The 24,125-nt window shown below is 34.4% G+C and overlaps 1 protein-coding gene across 1 annotated transcript in view; it reads right to left on the minus strand.

Moving 5' to 3' along the window:
• The window catches only part of PCDH15 (protocadherin related 15), a 979,523-nt gene extending 960,425 nt beyond the window's left edge, over window positions 1-19,098 (minus strand). Inside the window, exon 1 of the mRNA XM_030809305.1 lies at window positions 18,806-19,098. The gene's annotated coding sequence lies outside the window, so the exon portion shown is untranslated. The remainder of the gene's footprint in view (window positions 1-18,805) is intronic.
• Between the last annotated feature and the right edge of the window lie 5,027 nt (window positions 19,099-24,125).

Genomic DNA, 24,125 nt, shown 5'->3' on the forward strand with positions numbered 1-24,125 from the left:
ATACTATGAATGACTGAGCCTATGGAAAAATGTTTTGAATAAAAATGATTATTTTCTAAATATCTGAACTATAAGATATTAGTTCTCTAAATCTATCTTTTTTCTTTTCCCTGGATTTGAATATCGTAGCTTACTAAACATCTTTACAATTTGCTTCCTCTAAACACATTCTTTCTTCTGGAAATAAAACGGCGCTTTGAAAGAATATTACCAATAGGAAGAAATATTTCAAACACAAGGTTCCTGCTTTCAGTTACCTAACAGCTGGTACTATGTGTTTACATTTAGAAAGACGAAACCTTACAAAGATATATTATGCTTTCTCAAGTAATTTAGATTTGTCACAGTGCAAGAAAAATTCATTGGCAAATAATTCAAATAGGCTTGTAAGTCTCAGAGATAAGGGGCTTTAAAAAAAGCAAAATACATTCTTTAATAAGCAAAGTTATGAGACAGATCTATAAAATAGAATCGAGAAAACTTTCAAAGTTTTCTATACAGAACAGATGATTTAGTAACCTACTGTGAAAAGAACTATTGATACTCCAATAGCAGTGGCGATACAGTGAAAAGGTAAATTTTGAGGATGCAATATGACTGCTTGATCTAGTAGTATAATACTGTGAACAAGCATGGACTTTGCAGCCAGACATATTTAAGTTCCAGTCCTGACTCCATAATTTACATTGCTGTGGTTCACTTAAAACTCTGTGAGCCTCAGTTTCTATATCTTTAAAATTAGGCTAATAATGCCTATGTAAATGTTGTGAAATGCTCAGAAATATAAATTAAAATCAATGCTATTGTTTTCCTGTCATCTAGCAAAGAGTATTGCTCCAATTGTATGTGTCAAATAATGTAAAACGTAAAAGTACTAACCTACCAAATCTATTCTTTTTCTAATTGATTACAGAAGAATCCATTAACTTTTTTAGCAAGAATGTCTGTTATCTCTCAATTGGTCTCTCCCTTCAGGCTGATTTTTTTGCTAATATCTGTGGTGCTGAGATAATCCAAAAGAGAACCCCAACTCCTTTAGTGGCAGAGCTGGCACAAGCTTATACACGACCCCAGGGACCTAAGAACTAGCCCACCAGGCTTGCTACCACTGGAGTCCCCATCACATCCAGTGGTAGTACTGCCACACACAGGAGAGCTGGCCGTCCCAACATCTTTCTCTCCAGCAAGGCCTCACCACAGCCTCTACAAACAACTGTAGTCTATGCTACCAAGACACTCACACATACCACTGATGTTAATTGAAGTCAGAGAAATCACATGGAGACCATACTAGTGCCCACCAGAACCCAAGCCAAAGCACTCTACCAAACCAACACTCTAGGACACATCTACAGGAAAAAAGTCTTTTCCTATAAAAGCTACTCCATAAAATTGGAAGAAGAAACTATTCCACCAGTATCAATGGAGGGATACAAAACAGGTAAATGCAAGGAAACGTGACACTTTCAAAGGAACGAAATAATTTTCCAGTAAGAGAACCCACCCTAAAAGGAAATCTATGGAATGCTTGACAAAGAATAATAATAATTAACAAAGAAACAGTTAGATACAAGAAAACACAGAAACAATGTTTAAATAATAAGAAAAATAATTTATGATCTGAATGAGAAATTCAACAAAAAGGTATCATGAGAAAAAATCAGGCAGAAACTCTGGAACTGGAAAATTCAGTGACTGAAATGATAAATACTACTGAGGGCTTTAACCATAAAGTAGATGAAGGAGAAGAAGGAAATTTTTTACTTGAAGACATCTTTTGAAATAACCTCATCAAATAAGGAGAAAGAAACAAAGAAAGAAAGAATGATGAAAAGGAAAAAAGAAAACAAATTAAACATATTAAAGAAAGCCTGTGAGACATATGGAACATCATTAAGCAAACAAATATTTGCATTATGAAGTTTCTGATGAAGACTAAACATAAAAATTCATATAAAACCTGCTTAACAAAGTAAAAGCTGAAAACTTCCCAAGTCTTCAGAGAGATATGAACTTCCAGAGTCAGAAAGATTCAAGATTTCCTAATAGATTCAACCCAAAGGGTTTTCTTACTGATACTTATAGGAAAACTATCAAAAGTAAAAGACAAAGAGAACTTACGGATACTTGAGTCTCCAAAGCGGGGAGAGACTGGGAGGGGAATGAGAGAGACAAAAAGCCACATATTGGGTACAATCTTCACCACTCTGGTGATGGGTGCACTAAAATCTCAGACTTTACCAATTGTATTAATCTGTTTTCATAATGCTATAAAGAACTGCCCAAGACTGGGTAATTTACAAAGAAGGGTTTTAATTGACTCACAGTTCAGCCTGGCTAGGGAGGCCTCAGGAAACTTACAATCATGGTAGAAGGCAAAGGGGAAGCAAGGCACCTTTTTCACATGGTGGCAGGAAGGAGAAGTGTCGAGTGAAGGGGGAAGAACCCCTTATTACACCATCAGGTCCTATGGGAACTCACTCACTATCATGAGAACAGCATGCAGGAAATTGCCCCCATGACTTAATTAGCTCCACCTAGTCTCTTCCTTGACACACGGGGGTTATAGGGATTATGAGGGTTACAATTCAAGATTAGATTTGGTTGAGGACACAAGGCCTAACCATGTCACCACTATACAATTTATCCATGTAATCAAAGACCACTTGTACACCTAAAGCTATTGAAATTTTAAAAAATAAAAAAATAAATGAAAAGATCTTAAAAGAATAATAATAATAAAAAAAAACAGCAAGAGAAAAGTGTCTAGTCACATGTAGGGGAATTTTTACCAGACAAAGAGCAGATTTCTCAGTAGAACTGTAACTAGCCAGGAATAATGGGATAATAGATTCAAAGTGCTGAAAGAAAAAAATAAAAGTTGGTCAAAAATACTATGTCCAGCAAAGCTACTGTTTAGCCATGAAGAAGAAGTAAAGTCTTTCCTATACAGGCAAAAACTAAGAGAATCAATTCATCACCACTAGATTGGCCTGAAAATAAATGCTTAAGGGAGTCTGACATCTGGAAGCCAATAGATGATATCTCACATCATGAAATCATGCAAAAGTAGAATTACTGATGGAGAAATGTAGTTCAAGGAAAATTGTGGTGCTATGATCAGAAGGGGAAAATAAATACTGGGAAAAAGGCAATATATATTTGTATAACTCTGCATAATCATATAAAATGTTACTGCTTTTTGTTTTGTTTATATCTTTATACATTCTGGTTTTGGTCTTGAATAATCTGAAGATGAATCTATGTGAATGAATTAATTTTTATATGATATATTTTATTTTTTCTACTGCTGACTTCACCCAGCTCCCAACCCCCATCGCATACTGAACCCATTCATGGCTTCATTTCCATCATGTCAGTCATCAGTCCTTCTCTAAGCCCCAAGACATCCCTGACCAAGATAGGAAGTGTGCCTGCATTTCAGAATGGAACACAGAGTTCATCTACCCGATATGACCCAAATATCAGGTCAGAAGAAGATACAGAGCAGGCAAAACACAAAAAGGAAAGGCAGCGTAAAGTCAGTTCCATTTTATAAAAATGCCTTTCTTTTTTACTCTTCTTGGAAAATAACTTCTTGTTCTCAAACTTTTGGGGGTCAAAAAAACATAACTGTTCATTTTTTTCTTTCTGATCCATAGGAACCTGGAGCCTGCCTCAACATTTTTTTTCCTGATTGTTCTACCTAGCTGCATACCTCAGTATTAATACTAGAATAAAACGTATTTCGTTTTTCTTTCACAATCCCCTCCTCCTTTCTTAAGCTTCATATTTTAGCTCTCTAATTAACTCCCAAGTAGGGTAATACCTAATAAGCGTTATGTGTACAATTCCTGAGAGACTATTTAAGAAACAACCCACAGAGTTATCCCTTGCACACCTTTGATGAGTTTCCTGGATCACCTTTTGATCTGAATTAATGAATGTCCCTGAGGGAGTGCTGATTTTCTAGCATTCTTCCACCTTTGACGCAGAATCTCAAAAGTCCCTTGTACAATAACTTTGGGTAGCAACATGAATGCAAATGGCTGTTCAGATTTCAAGACCTTCTATTCTAATTCTTTGTAAACAGGCTGAGACAAGGGGAAAAAAAGCATGTAGCTCCCTGGATAAATCTTAAAGTCTGCCATCAGAGCTAAGATTTACGTTCATCTGTTTCTGCAGAGACAGACATTTTTTTTAAAAGGCATTCTATGCTTGACTCTAAATCCTCACTTATATCTTCATCTTCATCTTGAGATGGAGCACTTCAGGGAAGTTCCAGGGATTGACATCAGCACTCCCTTCTCCCTGATACGTTGTTAAAGGTTTCCTTTTTAATAAATAATTTATTGAGTTCCTAGAGCTATAGACTGAAGTGTTTATTTTGAATTCTACATTTTTTCATTCGATAAATGTATTGACTGTCCACACTTATGATATAATATGCACTTATACTTCTCCAGGTATAGTAATATAAGAAATTGTACCGATTGGTGCAATTACTGAAAGTGAAAGTCCCATAATCACCGTCAGTTATAATTCTGTGCTTTTAGAATGTATGACACAAAGCTGGCAGCTTGATGAGGGCATAGCAGTCATGCTCTCATCTGTACATCAATGCTAGGAAATATTTTAAGAGGATAATATCATCTGAGGAGTCCATAGTTAAAGTCTCGAATGTAGCTTTTGAATGAATCATATATGACATATATAATCAGCAAGAACAGGCACATGATTCTATTACTTCACTCTATTCCAACAGTTAAAGTTTGAGCTTCTGGAAGATCTTTCATATACAAGAATTTTCCAAAATAACAGATAAAAACATAGACACAGTAGTCCCGAAAATATTTTCAGAGAATTCAGGCAAGTTATTTTTCAAGTGTCCATGATAATGCTGTTTATAGAAATCAAAGACATAAAGTACAGATTATTCACAAGAAACAGCTGTCTTGAGAAACAAATCTGATTTATTCATTTAATAAACATTTGTTGGCACCATGCAGGTCAGTACTGTTGGAAATATGGTCATAAGAAAGATACGTTTTTATTAAAGCAGAATTTTAAATGAAGAGTATGCTTTGTGGAATAAGATTTTATAGATCTTTGAATTTATGTCAATACAATGAAATGACAAACCGTAGTTTCTTATCATTTAGTCTTTAATATATGACTTTAGGTTTTCTTCTTATCAATCTGTTCCTGTTACTAAGATAACAGTTTATAGTATTTTATTATAATGAGAATAAAATCAAATATGATATGGCAGGTCTTCATATTATTATTACAATTGTTCTTTTATAACTTGTACCCATTGCAATTTTCTTTGCTAATTTCCTCAAAAGTCAACTATGTAAAGATACTATATTTCTATATAATAGCTCTAGATTTGTTTGTTCTAGGTTTTACTTGTCTAACCTAAAGATTATCCTACAAAGTTCATGGCCTTAAATTATCTAACTTTGAAGATATCATCTTTAGATAGAATGCCAATTTTGATTCTAAAATACTTGATCTTGCTATACATGTGAATCGCATCATGCAGTTAATTGGTTCATTAATTATCTATAAAAATGTGGAAAAAGTCCTAAATGGTTGGCAAATATATGCTAAAAGCAGGGTATAAATATAGGCCAACATTTAAAAGGTTTCCAAAATATTCTACATAAAGATAAAAAGGAAAAAAAACAATTTTTACAAAAATCATCTTAATGTATGCTTTTTGACAGTTACACAAATAAATATATAAAATGTATGATACAATCCTTTATTTAAAAGCATTTATTTTTCAACTTTCGAACTTGACTTTTTAGAAAATATGTCTAAGGTTTTACATATCATTACGTGATAGTCAACAATAGTGTCAAAATTCTAAACAATTTGATTCAATGTAAGAGGCTATTGCAATGTTTCTCACTTCAGTTACTCTTAAGTATTCTCTTCTGCAAGGCAAGTCACACTACCTCTATGTTATCTAAAAGTGACTCTTCTCCAGGCATCAAGAGTGCAGAACATGACAGGATGAGCCAGTATGGACTTTTCACCTTCCCTTCATAGGGCAGAAAACCATTTAGGTAATCAGACATTTTCAGTTTAATCATCAGGGCATGAACCTCAGGGCTCAAAGCTGCTGATAGCCAACATATGGATTTTGAGGACAGATTCGACTAGCAAAGCCAATGGAGAGACACATCCCAAATTCATGTTTGAGCCTTAAGTTCAGCGATGCTTGTAGCAAGCCAGTTACATATCACTAGATTTCAATTAGTTAGAACAATAAATTTACTTATCTTCTCTTTTGAATAAACTTATTTAGGCAGAAAGAGAGTATCCGAGAGAGCGTGAATAAACAACATGAGAAAAGTTGGAATATCTTAGCAAGGCAATGACATCATAAGACTGGCAGCACTGTAGAGAAAACAGAGTAAGAAAGAAGAAGAGAGGCACAGGAAGGGGAGAAACAAAAAATAGGGAGGGTGACCATCAGGTGAAAAATAATGAGAACTTTAAGGAACATATGGGAGGGAGGTTTGACTCTAAAGCTATTAAGGGGATAGAATTAACAGGAAAAAAATATAGCATTTGAAATATGAGCAGAAACAAACAGGGATAAAACAAGGCTGATATATGGGTTTCAAGCTTGTAATATGATATTAGTTGCTATTAGTCAATGAAATAAGATTATAACGGAGAAAAATTAGAGGTTAGGAAGCAGGGATGGAGAAGAGTTCATGAACTTAGTTTCACACCTTATGAATCTGAAATAATCATGGGATATCCAAATGAAAGTTCTAAGAGATGGTTGGTTATGCAGGTCTGAGCTATGGAATAAAATTTGGAGATGTCAGAGATACAATTTTAGCTGCCATCTGTAGACAGAAATTAGTTAAGAATTTAACAGTAGATAAAATAAATCAGAAGTAATATGGAAGGCTGGAGTGGAAAAAAATAAGAAAGTGTATCTGAGAACATTAACATGTGAGATATACATACAGTAAGAACAGCTTGAAAGTAAACCTAAAATCTGTCTTCAGTAATGAGATTTAAAATAGAAATAATTATAAACAAAAAATAAACAAAAGGTGAAAGTTATGCTACGTAAAAGAAGGCAGAGGAGAGATTCTAAGATGAGGGAAGAGTCAGCAATATCAAGTAATGCAGATGGGTCAAATCTTCCACTGAGTTTAGCAAGTCATTGGTGACAACTGGTATGGGGCATCTCAGAAAAATAGTAAAGGTGGAAGCAAGACTGCAGTAGAGAGAGTGAAATTGCATTAATAATTCACTCAATGGGTCATTGAGTTTGAAGTTGAATTCAAACTTATGAATCTAATTCTTTATAGAATCAAGGTCCTCTAGAAACTTGGTCATTTCCTATATGAAACTTCCAAGGAAGATACTTATATTCCCCAGGCGAATAATACTAACTACATGGGATACGGGGTCACATTGAATGTCTCAGGAATTGTGGCTGATTTTTTCTATGAGAAAGCATAAGTACATCTCATATAGTGAATGGCTTCCAAAACATTCATATTCAAAATTCATTTGACAACCAATATATAACATAACATTTATAAGAATGTCTTTGTTATGACCAACACCAAAGCAAATACAAAAACAAAAATCCTTAAAGACATACTATGTGTGAATGTTATAACTTATCCAAAAATCTTGTTTCTATTTTGTCCCTTGTTAAATTTTCACCCTATGACTTGCTGAGAAGCTGCAGGAGAGAGAATTTCCTGATGAGTTGTCTAACAGCTTATTCTTTCCTCCTGCTATGCCCTCAACATCTATGTTCAATATTAAATTGCACTGCAGTGGAGATGACTGTGTGTGTGTGTGTGTGTGTGTGTGTGCTTTAAGCAAAAGACAGAGGCTTGAGTGACTTAGTAGCTACAAATATAAATCACTGACAAGCAATTAACATATACTTCGGTTCAAAAGGAAATATTTCCTTAGCAACAATCATAATCACCATTTTACAGTGAAAATTGGCATATTTATGATATCTTGACATTAAGATATTCAGTAAGCATATCGATGTTTAAATTCCATGTTTAAATGCAACTATTTATAAATCAATCATCCCACAGTCACCTTTTCTTAATTTTGTAGTGCAAATATGTGAGTTTAAGATTTTAGATTGACCGAAGTGCTTATTTGTTTTCTTCCACATAGCTCAGTTTAAAATTTGTAAAAAGTATAAAACCACAGGAAAGAAAAGTGATAAAAGCAAATATGTGATTCAGCAAGTTTCTTAACATTTGAAAGTAGATGGAAGGTCATAATTATTTAAAGCAGAATACAAAAATATCACATTGCAAATGGCAAAATTGGGTGAGTATGGATAACATACACTATCAAATTGACTGGAGAAAATATGACAAACTTAACAAATAAGGGTAGCATGAAAATCAAGAAAGATTAGTGGTGCCAGTTAAAATATTAAATAAAAGTATAGGTAAATTAGGGGGATCCTTCCCCAAGTTCCAAGCAATTTTCCCATAAGCCTTCTCCTTCCCCATAACTGAGAGTTTATTTTCTGATGAAATTGTCAGAGAGCCACCAGACTTTTAAGTCAAAGAAAGTAAGGCCAACTCTTTGCTTGAGTACAGGAATGTCTACCTGCTGACAAGCTCTGCTCATACATAGAAGATTTCCAAAGATCATCTCAGTGCCCAGCCACTAGTGACACTGACAACTATCTATTAAAAACCCACACACACATTTTTACATATGTATATATTTACATATATAAATCTCTCTCTATATATATATGTAAAACATATATATATATGTATTTCCCTCATCTTTTAAAACATAACAAAAGTATTTGTCTCAACTTCCCAGTAGTTAAACTTGGCCTCGTGACTGAGTTCTAGACGAAGGCAGGTGAGAAGTCACATGTGCCACATCCCATCCTATCTTGATTTATGAAACCTTCTTTGCAGGCTGCTTATTATTTTTCCCCCGGAAAGTTGTCCGGGGTAACAAATCCTCTGGGTGAGCTTGGAAGCCATGTGTTGCAGGTCATTCCCCTGGCCCCAAGATCCTGTTGACTTAAAATCTACTCACAGAGAGATACATGAAAAATAATGAACATTAAACAATTACACGTGAAGATATATGTGTTTCCATGGCCTACATACTCAACTAATAATTTAATGTAAACGGAGAAGCAGGATTAATCAGCCTCTTTGAATAAAACCTGAAACCCTAAAAATGGAAAATAAACCAGAATAAAAAATAAAAGGTGGGAATGGGGAGAGGAAATAATAGACAGGTAGGCAAATAAAACTGCTTTAAAATAAACATCCTCACAAAGGTAAGAAAATATAATTTTAAAAAAGCAAATGACTTAGAGGATAAGAATGAGATCTTGAGAGAAAAATATTAAGACCCACAAACAAAAATAACAATAACAACAACCAAAATACTCAAAATACTCCTAGGCCAATTATCTTTCAATCCTAACACAGCACCTGAACTGCTTTTCGTGTTTACTAATAACCTCCATTTTTGAAACCAGTAATTATTTATCAGTTCCTGTCTTTCTGGAATCATTAATGGTATTTGAAACAATTGATCCTTATAAGGGCTCAGAGCTCTTCTTTTAAAATAAAAGAAATATGAGGTAGTACTCAGCAATCAAGTAGTCCAGATAGGTCAAATCTTCCATTGAATTTAGCAAGTCATTGGTGACAACTGGTATGGGGCATCTCAGAAAAATAGTAAAGGTGGAAGCAAGATTGCAGTAAAGAGAGTGGAATTTCATTAATAATTCACTCAATGGGTCACTGAGTTTGAAGTTGAATTCAAACTTGTGAATCTAATCCTTTATAGAATCACAGTCCCTTAGAAACCTCGACCTCTTCTTTTCTTAAAATTTAAGGTCCACAGACCTTTTCTTTTCTTAATATTTATATCCAGCCCAAGTTCTCTTCTGAGCTCTAAACTTTCAGGGTTATCTAATTTGTATGCATTATACTCATCTCAAACATAACATGTTTAAAAATGAGATCTTAATTTGCCTTTCTAAGCTCATGTTAATCTTCCCATCTCAGTAACAATTTTAAAAATCTTGAAGTCATCCAATCTCTCTCTTCATATCTCACATTTAAGCCATCAATACCTTATGGTGATTCTATCTTTAAAATGTATTCAGAATCAAAACCACTTCTGACCACCGCACTGCTAATACCTTAGGCTGAGCCACCATTTCTTTGTGCCTAAATTATTGCTTTGGCTCCTTAATTTCTCATTCTGCTCTCATCTACCTGTTGACTATTTCCACAGAGCAGGGAGAGTAGCACTTTTACAATGTGCATTAGGAAGACTTCTGATTTCATTAAGAAGCCCCTCTTGTTACAATACAAAAGCCCTGTACACAACACAATTAATGAGCATAGAATGACCCTGAGAAGTAGAAAGAGGAAGGTGAACTGGCTAGAGACCTAACGGCCAACAACAACATGGCAGTGAGCCCTCTGGGTTTCCTTATTCTGGCCCATAATCTGGGGCAGGGCTCCATTATGGACTGGAATATAGATGCAGGTCCAAAAAGCTCCAAGAAAAATATCTTTACTCTAAGCAAAGGACCAGAAAAAGGGTAGCCTAAAAACAGAAAAAGTTTTGGGAAATACTTGCCTACTCCAGCCAAATACCAAGGGTAAAAATTGCACCATCTCTACCCCACTAGTGGCTTCAGCAATATTAAGTAGGGAGCTGATTTTTCACAAATGACAACCTTGCTTCTGAGAAAGCAGGTAGCTGCCACTAAATTCATCTGCTCAGGGAGCTGTGATGAATGGTTTTGTGTGACAATGTGACTGGGTGATAAGATACCCAAATACTTGGTTAAACATTATTCTGGGTGTGTTTGTAAAGGTGTTTCTGAATGACATTAACATTTGAATTGGTAAACTGAGTAAAGCAGACTGACAACCCAACTGCGGATGGGCTCTATCTAAACCACTGAAGGCCCGAACAGAACAAAAGTTGCTCTCCCTACCTGTCTTCAAGCTGGGACGTGAGTCTTTTACCATCAGACTTGAACTCGGACTGGATCAATACCATCAGTTTTCCTGGATCTCCAGCTTGCTGACTGCAGATCTAAGGACTTCTCATTCTCTGTGATTACTTGGGACAATTTCTTGTCTATCTATAGATAGACAGACAAATAGGTAACCTATTTACCACCTATCTAATTTCCTATTCATTCTGTATCTCCAGAGAACCCTGACAAATACAGTAATATAGCCAGGTTGAGCTCTAGCACGGTGGGATCTTCTATCTCCTTCACCACCAGAAAGAAGGAGAGGTACTGAGTCCCCCACTCCCAACTTCTACCCATATCATGCTGTTAGCAGTGTCCTCCACCTGGACCACCAGGTGAGCTAGGTGAGCCCCTATTCCTACCCAGTACCAAACTGACTTAATTAAGGAGGCAAATATGAGGATGATCTTGTCAATTGTAGGCTTCACTCTACTACTCCACGTCATCACCACCACCACCCAAAGTCAGTGGGCTCAGTGGAACTGAACCTTCAACCCCACCTGGGCATCAATGAGACTGAAAACTGTGTTGCAAGTCTAGGCTAGTTAGCACTGCGCTTTATCCCCACCCTTGATGTCAGGGATATTGAGTAGCTGAGCCTCCATTCCCATTCTGCAGCAAAAAAGCATTGCAAGTCAATTCTCTATTTTCAATATCTCTGGTGGCTCTGGGATACAAGAGGGAAGTTGATTTTATACACCCACCCAGAGGCAATGAGGAAGTGTAAGTCTGGGTCTTAAAACCACTGAAAGGAGGACTGCCATTCTGAAAAATCATGGAATTTAGTGGTCAGCATTTTTGAAGACTTAGAAAACTTTATTGACTATCATGATCTGTGGAATGTCTCAAAAAAAAATTAAAGATACAGGTTCAGCAAAGTAAGCTGAAAAAGGCATGAATTAATGACAGAAAAATAAAATATTAGAAAAAAATCACAATCTATTTTTGCATATTGTAGTAAAGTAGCTGTAATTTTTATATATATTTTTATATATCAATTATATATATAATATATGTATAATTTATATATATATCTTAAAGGAAATATAATCTACATCAAAATGGCAACTATTTACTAAACATGCATTTTTTATAAACACATAGCAATGATCTTTGCTTTGGCATTTTCTCAATTACACAATATCTTCCATTCAAGTTACCATCTTCTAAAAAGTTATTTGAGAAAATCTTATTTCTCACAATGAAACCTTAATATCTGAAGCTTGATTGAATATTATTCTATCCTTAACCCTAACTTACAAATACAAAATAATAATTCATATAATGTATGCTATTGAAAGCTCAGTATATCCTGAGTGGAAATTTTTCAATAAACCTTGTAAAAATGCCTGAAATGTTTGCTGTCATTTTTTGAAAAATATTAGCACACCAATGCAACTATAGCTAATGTTCCAAATGGAGTATTTTATTTCATGCTTACTGTATCAGATAGAATGGAAGGTTAACAGACTTTCAACACCTCTTAAATGAAGGGCTTCATGCACACACATTCTGAAGTAAAATTAATCAGAGGGGCGAAATCTGTATCTACCTGGTAGAGGTTAAATGGATGGCATATTTAAAATCACCATTCATAGCTCCTGGCACACAGTAGACACTAAATATTTTTTTCTTCTATCATTTATAAGATAAATTCAACAACACATCAAAGAAAGTAGGAAAATAAACATTCAAACCAAACTCTTGCGTTCATTCCTAGATTGCTTTTTTTAAAAAATAGTCAAACATTAGTAATAACAAATTTAGTAAAAAGTTCTGAATTGTAAAATTCAAAAATTGTTTAAGTTCAAATTTTTAACATAACATAAAATTGAAAATCAAAATTTGAGTACTTCACTTTCTGGCAAATTGCTTTATGTTCTCATAATCTGCCTTATAGCTAGGGACAGCCTTAGTGCTTTCATATTACACATTTTCACTTACAAACCAGACACATTCTTTATAATGATATTTCTCCCATCTTTTCTTGAAATTCAGAAAAAGAATTATATGTGTGTCTCATTTAAAATTCTCCACACTTCTTAGTTTCATACTTTTTTTCTAACTTAATTGTCCACTTTTCCTTGTCCCTAGTTGATCTTCACTCATCTTACTATAAACATTCACTTACTTTTTAAAAATTCCTACCGCCTCTCTCTTCCACAACCAGTCCTTATATTAAGTAATTAAATAAAAATGACCAAGTTACCACCAGGACAAAATAAATGTCCATTCTCAAAACTATTACTTCAGTTGGCCTTAAGAAAGTAGGATGGACAGTAGGGAGACATCTTTTCTAGTAATTCTGCAAATCAATACCACCATTCTCTGCAAAGCAGACAGGAGGAAATTGTTTCATTGCAATGTTTCATATTAAAAAACCAAAATATCATTTCAGCTTTCCCATACTCTATGGAAACTAATATTCAGAGCAAATATGTATTCTTTCATTAAATATTTATTGAGTACTTACGAAATTCTGGACACTGAGCTAGTTAGTGGAATTACTAAAATACAATGTGCAATGCCACAAATGAAATATGCTTTTTCATTTAATTAAGAGAGCAAGACTACGAGATAGAAAATAATACCTGAGTTTTCCAGGTGATGCAACTATAGCTTATCAATATTAAATTGCTTACTATAATCTGTGCAGAATAAGGGTTGAAACAAGGATTTAACTTGATCTCTGATGCCTTGACCTCTGATGGCAATGCTTTTGCTTTCAATTATACCTAAATAATTATGTTGATGTCAAGGATGATGATGATGATAAGTATCAATCTCCGTTTACTGAAATATACCTTGGTTTCAGGTCCTGTGCTTGCATGCTTTATGTATGTGAATTACATCCTTTTATCACCCTTTGCAGACAGAAACCAAGGCTCAGAGAAGTTAAACAACTTGATCCTTGCTGGTAAGGGAGTGGAATAGAATTAAGGCTCAATTCCATCTGGTTCTGTATTCTTTTCTTCACCATCAATTCTCTATAGCAACAGTTATTGAAACTAGAAGACCCATCTCACAGCCTCTCTCTTACATACACACATTCAATTTCATTCTCCATACTTGGATCACGGGCTCTCTCCTCTGTCTTTCTACATTATCTATCTATCTATCTATCTATCTATCTATCTATCTATCTATCTATCATCATCATCATCTAGGTATCTATATCTATATATCAACCTTCCTATTATCTGTATGTATGCCTGTCTCAGTCTCCCTTTCTGTCTCTATCTCTCAGACTTTCTATATCTATGTCTCTTTCCCTATCTCTTTACTTTTTGTTTCATTTTATTATTTGTCTTTCTGGCAATCTGTCTATTTCTGTCTTTCTTGACCCTGTGTTTTCCCGGCCTGTCTGTCACTCTGCTTCTACCTTTCTCTCTGAACCTATCTCCACTTCTCTCTCTTTCTGTTCTTTTCTAAGTGTATATCTCAGTTTCTCTTTCTGTTACCTTTCTCTTTTTCTTATCTTTGACTGTCTCTAACTTTCATTATGTTTTTCCTTGTGAGTCTTTCTCATTTTCTTTGTGTGACTATCCCTGTATCTCTCTTTGAGTTTGCATCTCTGTGAATATCTTTCTGTGACTTATCTGTGTCTGTCTCTGTCTTTCAGACAGAGATGTAAGGTTCTAAAGTAATAAAAACCTCTCATCCAGTTTTAATGACCCTTCTCTGGATTCCAGTGGTGTGCTGTAAAGTTGAAGAAATAAGTCCCTTAAATGATAAAGCAAAAAGGAAAGTCACTGTCCTTGGATAAACAATTTGCATTTCCATAAGGATTCAGTGATGCAGAATCAGAAAAGGCTCATTCTGACACCTCCATGAAAACAACAGGGAGAGCATTCATTAGCTGGGCTTCCTTTTGAATGATGCACTTCATCGCACACACCGCTGTCCTCCCCCGGTCAGGAAACAGTGCTTAATTCTATCGGAAACTCGCCCTTTCACTAGACATGAGAATGAATGACTTTTCAAAGTAATAAGAACCACACATCTGCCATGGCCTGAGAATGCTTACACTCTAAAAGCCATACAGAAAGTTACACCTCCTATCAATTTCTTATCCATCAAGGAGCACAATAAACAAGCTTTGAACTTTTCCATTTACCAACTTGAAGGAAAGAAATGCTTCATTTTCTTTAGTTTCTTGAAATAATGACTGCTTTTGCCTCTTACATTTATAGCTACAGTAGCCATGATCTGATATTTAAGGGTGAGTGCAACCTTAAACAACTTACGATATAAAAGGAAATTTGTCCATTACAGTGCTCAGAAACTTTTACTCTCCAGGCGAAAATTATTTTGTTGCTGTTATTGTTGAAACACACACACACACACACACACACACACACACACACACACAATCATCTTAGGAAGTAATTGGACAAGATTAAAACAATTAATTGTATTTAAAATTATTTAGCAATTTACAGGTTTCTTATTCATTTTCCTGGCTTCATTTATAAGTTGTGTATTTTAAATGTGGACACTGAGGAACAAATGTTTAGGGGGTGTGCTGAGGTTCTCAAGGAAAATAATTGTTGTCCTTGGGCCAGAATATGATGTTTCTATGCTCCTTATATTAATAAATAGCGCACATGTGTGTGTGTGGCGGGGGGAGCAGGGTGTGTGTGTCCGTCTTACTCAATGTGACTGACTTTTAGGCTGAGATTAAGTCATATTCGTCTACATATTCTTCCAAGTCTCTCACTTCAGTTTATACACCACAGTTGAAAATTGTACTTTAAGGTCAAGGTAGTTACTCTCACATTCAAAATTATTTCCCACCCTGCCCCTGCCATCCATACATGCAATGAATTAACATGTGTATTCGGAATTTCTGGGTGTATTCTCGGTTCTTGTCACCATTTCAACCTAAGTGCTTCCAGTATTCAATTTAAATAAATGTTACAGTTTCTGGGTGATTTACACCCCTGGAATTTGCATAGTGACTCTATCAAGAGAAAATAATCTGGCCATAAATTACTCACATCAGCTTTTTTTTTTCCTCACTCAAAATTGACTATGAGCACTAATGAGTCGCCACACTTCCTTCCAATACCCTTGGATGCAACTCAGTCATATTTGAGTCTGAAACTAATAGATGAAGCCCCACAGGTCATTGTCAGTTTTGAATCCACATTCTGTCATCCTATAGTGTTAACAACAACAACAAAATCCCATTACAAAAGAAAATGTATCAAACCTCAAACAAAGTTTTAGTTGAGAGTAATAGTTTTTGGATGCCATCCCTGCCAAGTAAAACAATCTTTTGAATATTACAATTGTATAGTCTTATTTTGCATGTGAAAACCACAGATACATAGAATGACAAAATGGTTCTAGTTCACAAGTGTTCTCGATACTAAGAACTCTTTAAAAAAATGGAAAAATACAAACAAAATGACTATGACCAAAACCCACTCTTAAAATAGAGTCTGAAGTAAAATTAAACTTTTAGATAATAAATATGATCATTTTATGAAGTAGTGTGGTCTCTTTGTTTAGATTATTATTTCTGCTAACTTTTCCGTGGGTTCAGATCCTGAGTGAAACTTAAAACCATGTATTTCTCCCAGCGTTAGGGCTACAATAAAATGTAAATGTATATGGGGGGCTTCTGTGTTAGGAAAAAGTTAATATAACAGCTGGTTTATGAAAAGCTATTGTTTTACACCATTTAAGTTGGAAAAAAAATTCCTACAGTCTGAAACTGTATCTGCACATTTACAGAAAGGGGGAGTACACTCATCTACCCAATAAAGTGGTCACATTTAGGGAATTACTTTATAATTTTTGGTTTTACATTTTACTATATTGAGAAGGTTCATAATTTGGCTACGGAGTAAAAGTCCTCATAATAAACTGATAACACAAAGGAATCATTAATTCCTCAACATGTATTTGCTTGACATACATTTTGTGATCAAGTAATAACAGTAATTTCCTTTGATAAAAAATAATAATTACCTTTTGCCTTTAATTTCAAACATAAGCTATGAACCAAATACTGGAGAATTTTTGCAAGTGGCATAAAAAACAATTAACGTCTGCTTATCTGCTGTTAAAGTTGTATAATAAAAAGATACAACACACACTATGCAAAATTTAAATGGTGAACAAATTAAGAGCAAAGTTGTAATGGACATTTATTTTTCACTTTTTTTTTTAAAGCATAATTATTAGTGTTTTTAAAAACTAATTTACAGTTCAGATACTTATCAAATATTATCAGTGAGTATACTATATTTTTTAAAATTTCCTAGAAATTCGAAATGTTTTATTTAAATCTTTTTGTGAATAATATTCAAAACTTCATGCCATAATTTTCCAGAGAAGTTGCTGACACTTAGGTAGCACTAACTCTGACCTGTTCAGGTCCCTTAATGATTATATTTAAGGGTAATTTTGGGGGCAAAGTTGTAGGGATTCACATTTCCTGCTCAGCACATAATTGCAATAGCTGAGGGGTTAGGAGGTCGCTACTCAGTGGAATTGGGCACCCATTAAATGGCACTTTTATTTCATAGGAGAATGAGTCCACAGTCAAGGGGATCAAGTTGCTGAAACTTGAAGACACACATGTACAGATACATTCACTCACTCACACTTAGCCACAACTTAAGCAAACTAAAGAAACTAATAGTAAACCAATTTTCTGTGAAAAAAAAAAAAACAGTTCACATGAGCATATACAACAAAGCTTCATACCTGCTGTGCAAACCACAGCAAGCATTTTGCACTCAAAATATGCCTCTTTTACAGATTATTTGTTTCTCTAATGTTAAGCAACATAATAACTTAAGTATTTGATCACTAGATTTGACAGTTGGCTCTTTTGTGAAAGCAAATGAGTATGACTTGGAGTTAACCTTACAGGAGGCCATCATATTGTACTCTAGTTAACAATGGCTTTCTGCATACGTGCTACAAGTCCATCAAATCAATGGCCATCTGTGCGTACTAGAGACACGGAGTACCAACAGACCGAACCTGAAACTTGTTATTCAGGGCCCACCCACTCTATAGCTACCAAAGTATATTTTTTAAAGTAAAGGCCACATCACAAAGTGGGAAAGCTGTTAATATTATCTATCATTAATTCTGTATTAGAAGGATACAGTCGACCTAGATTCAAATTCTAAATGGTTAATGCTCCCAAATACTTACAAAAGAAGTAAATATTCTAATAAACTAAAACATCTGTAGTAAAAATATCAGTATACTCACAAAATATAAAAAATACTGTTCATTGTGATACAGAATTAGCTACTTTAACTCAACTCCCAACTATAACCTCCAGCAACAACCACTCATAAAACAAATCATCAATATTTGCACACACAAAAATAAAACGTGTCAATTCTGATGCCATTTTTCTCTACTTTGTCAGGTTGAAGGAAGTAGAAAAAGCGGTTGAGGACTAAAAATTCTTTTAAGTAACAAACCAGAGTTATAATTCAAAAGCTTGTGTCTTTGTAAAGATTACATTGTCATCTAAACAAAATTACAATACCAGATAGTAATCAGGAAGAATAAAAGGGCAGGCAGTTGTGTTCACTCTTCCAGCAAATAATCACTTGCAATCATTACTACTCTATTTCAACAAGCATGACAGAAAGTAGCATCACGACAGAGATAATTGTACTGAAAGAACATCTTAACTTTCTCTGTGGTTCACTGCTGCCTTAAATTTGAAAAAAATAAGAGAAGGGCGGGGGAAGAACTTACTTGAGGTTTACAGTTTCATCTTTAGTCCATGTAAGATTATGCAGCAAGTTTTCTTGCCAAGGCTGCCTCTTGCACATCCCTTTAAAAAGAACCAATGCTCATCTAGTTCCAAGACGATTCATTCACATGTTCCACCTCTTGTTTCTGTGAGGCATTGATATCCACTCTCATATCATCAAGAAAGTGTTACTAGGAAAATATTTAAAAAAGCAAAACGGTTCAACACGTTAACTCAGAAAGCATACACGTTCTGAGATGTATGCCACCTTCCTTAGTTACCACAAGCAACTAACTCTAAGCTGCTAGCAGGAATCTGTCTGCCCTCTATCTGTCGCTATTAGCTCAGCACGTTGATTTCACTGGCACTGAAGCAACAGCAATTAGCTATCTTGCTTCTCGCAGCACATACAGGAGACAGCTGAGTGCGCTAAACCACACACTGGTGAGCTCTTTGCACCAATTAGTAGCAGGTGCTACAGCCCAAAAGACAAATTGATGTCCACTGATCATCGGTACTGGCTGGTTGATTGTACTGTGTTCGTCAGCCTGTCTGATGATTCTCTGTTGTTTTGTGTGTTTGTTTTACTGTTTTACTTCATCAGTACTAAGAAGTTTAGCAGCTTACATTCAATAACAATATCGTTGACAAGATAAAATAATCTCTTAAGCTTCTTTTATCATTCTCTCTCTCTCTCTCTCTCTCCCTCTCTCTCTCATTAAATCTATCCTCTTATATCAAGCCCTCTGCATCTTTGGGGCATAAAAACAAAACAAAAAACAACTTCACAACTTCACACATTCTATAGGAGCCAAAAGTACTCTTTAGATTTTTGCAAACACGTGTGACTGGTACTATATAAGGGTATCATGAAGAAATATACTATAAAAAAATTATAGCATGTTTCTTAAACATTGTAATATATGAAATCTCCAAAACAAAGTTTTACAGATGGACAGGTAAATTAGTAAAATACAATTATGTCACATAAATCAGAGAAACATTTCTTAAGGAATCTATCTTGCATAGTATTTATTCAATTCCATATTAAATTTCACCCATGTATTCACCTGAGCATATGAGAAGGAAGGATCTAGAAACAAACAATTTAAGAACATATTTTAGTAGTGATTGTGACAGAGCAAATAGACTGAGGCTGGTTGAGAATGACAGGTGAAGAGTATCACCGACAAAAATCCCCCCGAACACGTTTTCTTAATGAACCATGCAGATTATTTACTAGGATGATACATTAACTCTATTTAAGAAGAAAAAGAACACCATGCCTCCCGATATGTTGCCATATTTATACACAAGCATTTGCAGAAAATAACACCTCATTTAAAACAAAATGGACTTATCTTGCAGGCTCGGTTTTCCAGAGGGAGGGAAAAATCTTTAAGAATATGGAAATAATCTGAGGCAAGCCAAATGTGTTATACATTTTAAGCATTAACACGTGTAGAAGTAAATCAGATAATTACAGATGAACCCCTTGAGCCTCAAGTGGAACCTATTTGTTTTTATTTTATGTACCACTGAAACAAACTAAATTACTTGCTTCCTTAAAACCACAGATCAGTGGGAGTCAATGACGACTTGTAATAAGTGAATACATTATACAGTTTTTAAAATTGATATTTTTAGATTTTAAAATTGATGTGTTAATAAAGATAACTTTATTGATACATGTTTAAACAATGTGCATATTTTGTGTGAGAAGATTTTTTTGTTCATTTCACTAAATGTCTCACGTGTGGAACAATCCATATATTGATATTTGTTGAATAGAGCAGCTGGTATTTTAAGATTTTTTTCAGTAACCATAAGAATTATTAAGTGTAGTTATTTTTCTAATGACAATTCGGCCTCATTCGTGGTAATGTTCAATGATAACTCTGATGACACCTCAGAAATATAGCTAGAAAACAGAAAATTTTATCCCTTCCTCATCTTCTCAGAGCAATTAAATTATTATTAATTGAACGCTTGTCAATGACAACAGCTGATTTTCATTTTCAAAAGTAAATTACAATATCTAGTTTTCAGAAAAATATATTTAATGAAATGTAAAAATGCAATATTTACTTCAGGATGAATAAAGTTTAAGTTTTAACCAGTTTGAAAACACAGTAAGCAAAATGGAGTCACTGTAATATTTACTACTAGAGATGATATTTTCTTTGAAAAAAGTGTTACATAATATTCTGTCCCCTCCCCTGCATTGTAAAGTCCACTTGAATCCTACCCTAAATATGACATTTAACTTCCTTTTTTCTCTTAAAATATATCATGAACATTCACTTCTATAAACACATATAGGTTTAAATTATCATCGATGTTTCATTGCATGTATATGTGTGTATTTTCTTTCACAAAATATCTATTTTTTGACAGATAGTTTCTAATTTTAATATATTTGTAGAATCCTGGTTGAAGATGCTTAACTTTCTGAACTTCCATTTTACCAAGGTCTTGGGTTAAGGTGGCTGGGGAGGAGTGGGCTGAAGTGCCATGTAACCAAATGACAAAAGCTTGTGAGCCTTTGTACTCTGGCTTAGGGGTGCGTCTGAGGAAGTGGCACCGTTTTTTTCTTTCCACAAAGGCAACACCATGCTATCCACTATTCATTTGTCTAAAGATGCTGTCTCTAAAATTCACAGAGATGCATGTGGACTAGACACACTGCTTATACAGAGTGGTCTGTTATATGAGAGAGGAAATGTAAACTGTCTACCACAAAGTCTGATACACAAGAGTTGCTCTTTAAATCATAGCTGTCAATCATAGGTACATGAAATTAGGTTTAGTTTATTTTAAGATGGAAAGAGATTGTATTAAGTGCTTTAGAAAGATTTTGAACATTGAAAACATTAACATTTAAAACATTTAAACATTGATGATTAGAATCTTATTAAAAAATTTTAAAAGTCACATAATACAGTTTAAAAATGAATCATTAAATCTATCAACTGTAGAAAAATGGATATATAAATTTCATTACATAACTTTAAGGATAGTTATATAGCTCTTTAAGTACTAATTATGAAACATATTAAAAAGTAGCAATAAATAAAATAAGCTGTCAATTTTTTTTTTTTTTTTTTTTTTTTTTTTTTGAGACGGAGTCTCGCTCTTTTGTCCAGGCCGGAATGCAGCAGCGCTATCTTGGCTCACTACAAGCTCCGCCTCCCGGGTTCATACCATTCTCCTGCCTCAGCCTCCCGAGTAGCTGGGACTACAGGTGCCCACCACCACGCCCAGCTAATTTTTTGCATTTTTAGTAGAGACGGGGTTTCACCGTGTTAGCCAGGATGGTCTTGATTTCCTGACCTCGTGATCCTCCCACCTCGGCCTCCCAAACTGCTGGGATTACAGGCGTGAGCCACCGTGCCCGGCCAGCTGTCAAAATTTCAAAGTTGAAGACAAATAGTATACATTCCCTGTTAATAACTGCATTCAAACATGTACATATTCATAAATACTGGCAATGCCATGATGAATATAAAGTGATGATTATTGTAGAGACGATGCTGAATCTTTCTCTTACGTCTGTTTTCATGGATTCTTATTTCTTAAATTCCTTTTTAGCACCATCTTCTTGTCATTCACCTCCCCTTCCAAAAATAAAAGAAATTGAATATGTTTAAGAGATTTTTGCTTGTTCATGTTGGTGCACAAATATATATTCTGTGTTTTATTCTAAATCTTCATCTAATTGTATCAGAATTTTGTGAGTATTTTTCATAAAAAAGTATTTTTTACATTCCACAAAACAATGATATAGAAACACATAATGCTCTAATGTATGCCAAAAATTAGCTACATCCTACACACAGCTGTGAAGATTACCATAAACATTTGTATTCATGCCACTTCATCTGTGCACTGGTATTTAATGAACAATAAAAAGCAAATATCTAGTCAAATATACAAACTTTCTTTTCCTGTATTTAATTTTTTTGGAATCTTGACTTGTTTTAATAGTAGATATATATATATATTGTGTTTACTACAGTGCAAAGCTAGTTCTCTCACCAGCAAGAGAATTAAAATACTGTTTATGCCATTGACTTACTCTGGCAAATGTATATATTAACTAAATATAATAATATTTCTTATAGGCATTTGACTCCAGTGTTTTGGTAGGGAACATTTCAAAGTATCGGGTTAAATATAGCAAACCAATACTAACTCATATATTATTCTCAAATACATGTCTTTGAGAAAGGAAGACATAAGAGGATTTTATCTATCCTCAGGATGAGGGCTGAGTCCTTGAGTCAATAGGAACTGCAAAGTAAAGAGAGGTAGAGAAGGCATTTTTTTAAAACCCAGATTAAAGCTTTACTGAATGAAAGCTTTTGCAGTATTATCAAAATAGCCTTGCTCGTTACAAGCAGTGTCTCACCAAGTTGCCTGGGATCAAGTCATTCTAGATGACTTATTGTCAGCACCCATTTAGAGTTGAGATTCAAAGCTGTTGGTTATAATCACAAAAAGACCTTAACCAGGGACTTGGCAACTGGAGAGTCATCTATATTTACACCAATAAGTCTTTGTCATGATTTCATGTTGCATAGCTTTGTTTTTTATTCTGACAGCCTTTTATTGTCAGAATTCAAGGTAGACATAGTTAATTTAGTTTCTTGCCAGCAATATCTACTTTCACTTTTTTTTAACCCTAGCACTTACCTGTTTTATAGTGACAATTTGAGGGATAAGGAACAGTATAATCTTTATTTAATACTTGTCTCTGCTGAGTTTCCAACAGGCAGACTATTATTTGAGAAAAGCAATTTGGGATATAATACAGTAGCTTAAGGGCAATGCTCCAAGAAATAACTAATTTCATAAAATTATAGTTGTATAATAAATATACAATGTGATTTAGTAAAATATGTAAAGATGTTGAACTGTTCACATCATCTTTTAAAATATAATTCTTAAAGAGTATTAAATTTAGAGCAAGAAATTTATTTCTATGCATTTCTGTTGGGCTTTCAAATAGGGACTATTTTTATGCTTGAGTGAGATTAGGTATTATAAAGTCAAATTATTTGAACATTTCATATAATCTAAAATTATTTGAAACCTGGAAAATAAAACTAAAGAGAAGAAGTGCAGATAATATTTGTAAAATACTATTTTAAATTTAACATATTTATTATTTAAAGCTATTTCATACTTTCCTTAGGGGATACTTCTGGTATTTTCCTAAGGAGAAAAATTTAGACTTTACAAAATAGTTTAATTGGTTTAAACAGAAAAAAAATTACATACGCTACCTCTTCACAATTCCAGTTCTTATATGCTGGATAT

This window comes from Nomascus leucogenys, chromosome 3, assembly GCF_006542625.1.
Source record: "Nomascus leucogenys isolate Asia chromosome 3, Asia_NLE_v1, whole genome shotgun sequence".
Taxonomy (NCBI): domain Eukaryota; kingdom Metazoa; phylum Chordata; class Mammalia; order Primates; family Hylobatidae; genus Nomascus; species Nomascus leucogenys.